Here is a 5,067-nt window from a genome sequence, read left to right on the forward strand (position 1 = left end):
CCTTGGAACTTTGCTGTAGGCTGAGGCCTCCAGCCTCGAGACTGCCCATGACACTTGAGGGGTGAGAGCATTGCTTGGGGAGGTGCTCTCCCAGTACCCCCTGTGGAAGCTGTTCCACTTTGTTTCATCCACTTAAACACTCACTGAGCCAGAGAAAGCACAGCCATGGCTTGAGAGCCAGGTAGGTATGGCATTCACAGGCACAAGGCAGGTCCAGATGTTCTAGTCCCTTGTCCAGCAATATGCAGTAAAGTACTTTATATAAAAAAACTTCTCCTTCCCTGACAGGGGTGGTGGGGAAAGGGGATCTTATGCTCTGGGGCATGGTGGGGAGGGAATAACGATTGCTACATCCTGACCGTGCTGCACTGGGGCTAGCCTGGCTTAGCCCATCTCACTGGAAGGACAGAGGGAACGAATCCAGCCAGGCCTTGGGCATCAAGTAATTCACTGCTGCCTGGCTGTGGAAGCTCAAGGCCATAAAAGCAAAGGCAGGTACAGGATTTACCAACAAAAGAATGGGCGCTTTAGCTGGGTTGCCAACAGTCTATAAATGTATGGATGATCAGCAAAAAAAAAAAATTATGTATGGTCAACCTAAAATTGCCTGCCCATAACATCTCTAAACAAATATTTGATCCATCAATAAAAATTAAGAATCCCTGAGCTTGTTTCAAGATCCTGAATATGTGTGTGTGTGTGTGTGTGTATACATACACATATGCACACACACACACACACACACACACACACACATACTCTGCATAAATGTATACATTCATTTTAATTTCAAAATGTGTATGAGAATGGAATCGAAAAGGCTTGTACATTTTAGGTAAACAAAAAACTGTTGATACCCACTTCGTTAAAAACAGCACATTTTTTTTGTGAAGAACTTTGTCAACTATTTCCCTCAAAAAAGTTTTCTTCAGAAAGACGGCCTTTTGTATGAAAATAAACCTTTTTGTTTGAAAATGTTCATCCAGCGTCATTAATTCTGTTAATGCCAGAAATTCTGTTCCATTGAACATGATGGCAATTGCATTCAGGCTTTCATTCTCACTTGGAGATCCTGGTGATTTTCCACTTGAATAGCTCCTCTGTGAATGTGCAGGCCTCCGCATTGTATTTTTGTGCCACTAGTTCAGACACAACGGCTGCATCTACATGAGATGCTAACTGCACAGTAGCTCGTTACTACTGCACAATAGCATTTTGTGGCACGAAGCATGACACGACACTATTGCACAGTAGTACCGAGCTACTGTGCAGTCCGCATCACCAAAAAGCCGTTTGGGGATGCTACTGCTTAGTAATGCCAATTACTGCACAATCATTTAGTAATTGTGTATGCCAGTACTAAATGACTGCACAGTCAGTGTCTCATGTAGACGCGGCCAGTGTTTCAGAGTCACCATTGTTATCTCATTCAAGTTTGTGCATTAAGAAGGCACAGCTTTACAAAATACCTTCAGGATATGCAGTGCTACCAATATGATCCACTAATTCTTTGTCTTCTTGGCCACATGAATACATAGACATTTTTCTCTAGGGTGGATGTGTTAGGAACTGCTTCTTCTTTGGTGGGTCATAACATCAATGAGGCAAGAGTGGGTTTCCACAGGTGCCTTGCTAAAGAGAGCAGGGCTCTAAATTTCAGGAGGGGTGAGACATTTATTTGGGAGATGCAGGTTGTGTGTTTTAACCCCTCTCTCAAATGTCACATGTGGCTAGCTGTGGAAAATCATGACAAGGTCTGTTTTCAAGCATTCAGACTGGTGTCATGGCATGATACCCACGAACTGCAGAAACAACCTCCAATGTCCCTGGTGACAGTCTTCATAAATGTATTTTTTTACCCAACCTGGTTCTATTCAAGCCAGAGGTACATATCCCAGACAGAAAGAGGCCCTATCCCCTTCCTTCCTTTTTCACGTCCTCGTGTAACAAGGTATTTAGCAATATTCACAGATTCTTTGTAATCTGATGCGGCTGTGCGGTGAGACGTATAACCTCTGGACTGTCAACTGTGCACCACAGCACCTGCCCCACCCTATCCCCTACCTTCCACGTCTCATCCCACCTACACTCCAGACCCTTCCTACACCTATGCAGTGCTGAGAAAGATATGTTTTGCTTCTGTGCAGCAGCAATTGGCCCCAAGCTTCCTGCGCTGGGGGCTGTAGAAAAGAGGAGGTTTCTGTAGAGGAAACAGGTGTCTCTGAGTCACTGTGTCTAAACTGGTGGCACAGAAGTATACTGCTGAGTCTTGCACATTCACAGAGGGGATGGTCAAGTGAAAAAGAGAAGTCTCAGGCCGGGAGGCAGTGACTTCCTTTGTGCTGATGCTGTTTTGCACATCACTTTGAGCCAGTGAGTAAACAAGCAGTACCAATTCTTGCTTCTGAACTTGCCTATACCAGAACATTCTTGGATGTCCATCAGTTTGTTCACAATCTAGCTGGGCTCTGGCCCCATTCTCCAGTGCTAGGCTCTGTTTCTGGATGATCCGTCCATCACTGTGTCCTGCAGGGGAACACAAAGTAGAGACAGCAAAGCAAATGGCTCAGAAGGAAGAAATGGAGGGACAAATCCTTTGGGCATCTGGAGGGTGATTTCATGCCTCAGGCAATCACTTACGGAATCCCAAGAGGCACACAGCCATGCACCAGACCAGGCACAACCCCATCTCTACCTGACAGCAGGGAGGCATTTCCCTCAGTACCGTTTTATATAGCTACTCTTTATGACTGGTGCAACTCCTCTGGGGGGAGGAGATGTCTCTTTCTCTCTTTTTCACTGTGCCCTCCCCTCCCTTTATTTTCTGCCACCATGAATCAGGCCTGTTCCTGAGAGTCTTAGAGGAGGTGATCAGGTCTTTCTGCCATGAGCTGGACCCTTGGGTTCTGGGATGGGTCTGTAGGGTATATCTGCAGGGAGCATCCCTGAGTGCAAGAGCCATTCTGGCAAATACCCCAGCCTTTCTACCTTCTCTACGATGTCACCTGTCTCTTTGAAGGATAGAGGAAGTTTTGCTTCTTCCTGAAAAACCTTGCAGGAATAGGAGGTTCTGTGGGCACCTGACATTACTGGAGCTGCTCACTTTAGCATCAGTCCTCCCTGTGTCCTTGTCCCTTGTTCTCTTGTCCTCCCCAAGGCACTTGCTTGTTGTCCACTTACTCCATTGTTAGGTTGTCAAAATCCACAGCGTTGACCTAACTGGAGCAGGGGCTGCCTTTGTTTTCCACAGTTGTATGGCATTTAGCACAATGGCCCCTGATACCTGACAGGGGTTATTAGGCTCTAACACAACATGAATAATCTCTGTACTGTATCTTCTGTTGGTCAGAGACACCGATTCATACCCCATCACCCCCTCCTTCTGATGTTCCCTTCCCACAGCACCAGGGCTGAGTGCTCACCAGGGACAGCTTGCTTTAGTACCTCCCTAACACATGGCACTACTGGCCATTTGTACACACCACAAAATTGGCCTTTAAAGTGGCTTAGTGCCCTTTTGCACCACTTTAATGGTGCAACTGTTTACACGTTGGCAGCGTAATGAGCATTGAATGACTTTGGGGCACAGCAAAGTAAAACACGTCCGAGGTGTTTTAGTTTGCTACCTTACAGCTGCGGAAGGAAGCACTGGGCCACATGCAGTTTAGGGGCTGTGCAGGCAGCCTGGCAGCAGCCTGTGCAGGCAGAATCCACTGAAGGAAAAAAAAAAGCGGCAAGTCTGATAATTTTGTTTTTCCTCCCGGAGCCCGCCTGCCTGCCTGAGCTGCCTGGGAGCCCGGTGCTTCCCTCCATGGCTGCAGTGCCCCCCGGGTGCCTGCAAGCGAGTGCCACCGGGGGGTTGCTGCCACTGCCGTGGAGGGAAGCACAAGCCCGCTGCAGCTAAGGGATCACCCAGCCTGCCAGCAACTTGCCCTCCCCTCCCTGCCACCAGATAAGCAGGTATGGATTAGGCCTGACCCTTGTGTACACGCCACGGGGGTTCACTTTGCCCTACATTGAAGTGGTGTTTTTAAAAATCCACCGCTTCAATTTAGGGATAATTAAACTGAAGTAAACCCCTGTGGTATGCAGACTGGCCATAAATGCAATTTAAGGCATGATAGAAACCAGCCACAAAATTATTACACATATTTTGTATAATTAAGTTCTAGCTTATTCCTTGTTTTATCTTGCCATTGATGTGTGGCCAGCTTATTACTTAAGACATGATTAACAGGTTAATCACACCTTCAGTGTAACATCTGCCAAGCGCCTCAGGCTCCTGCATACTGAAGAGCAGGAGGAGCACTAGGACACGCCCTGGGACACACACCCTGGGACAAAGAGCAGCATCAAGGATGTGCAGCCTGCAGGTATTATGAGGATGGAGCCATGTGAGTACTATATCCAGAAAGAAATTGCAGGTTATGGCTTTCCCTAACTGGGCTGGATGCAACAGGCCATTCAGTTATATCTGTGTGAGTTCCTACTGCCCTCTGAACAAGTAATGCAGCTTGTTGGCATAACAGGGGGAAAAGCCTGTGTTCTGGAGAAAGTAATGATGCCTGCTCATAGGTCTGTGGTTAGCTGAGACCCTGGGGCCCCAAGTGTTTCTGGACATGTGGTTGAGCATCACTTCCTGACCACCTGAGAAAATCTTCCAGCCACTCTGTGGGTTGCCCGCTGCCACCATCCAAGGCTCTGGACTACTTCTGGCTCTGCGCACCTTGGAGAACACAGGCCTGATCGTCCACTGGGTACTAGACCCAATACAAGCACTTGGGGCACTTCCCCAAGTCAGGGGCTTATTAGGAAGCCTCCCTTAGTCCACCGACCTAAGGGGCCTCCTTGGCATAATTTAGACCCACCCCTCAATAAGTCTCTACACCGGTCACAAAGGAGAACTTTATTGATTACAGGGGTAGGGCAGAAATAGGGTAAAAGGTAGAGCAATATCATAGAAATATTTCAGGAATATCAAAGAATCCCATAGAGCAAACCAGGGTGGCTGAGGTAGCCGTTTCAACACGCATCTGAGTTACTGAAGCTAAATATCTAATCGGATCT

The sequence above is a fragment of the Alligator sinensis genome, unplaced genomic scaffold, assembly GCF_000455745.1.
Source record: "Alligator sinensis unplaced genomic scaffold, ASM45574v1 scaffold653_1, whole genome shotgun sequence".
Classification (NCBI taxonomy): Eukaryota; Metazoa; Chordata; order Crocodylia; family Alligatoridae; genus Alligator; species Alligator sinensis.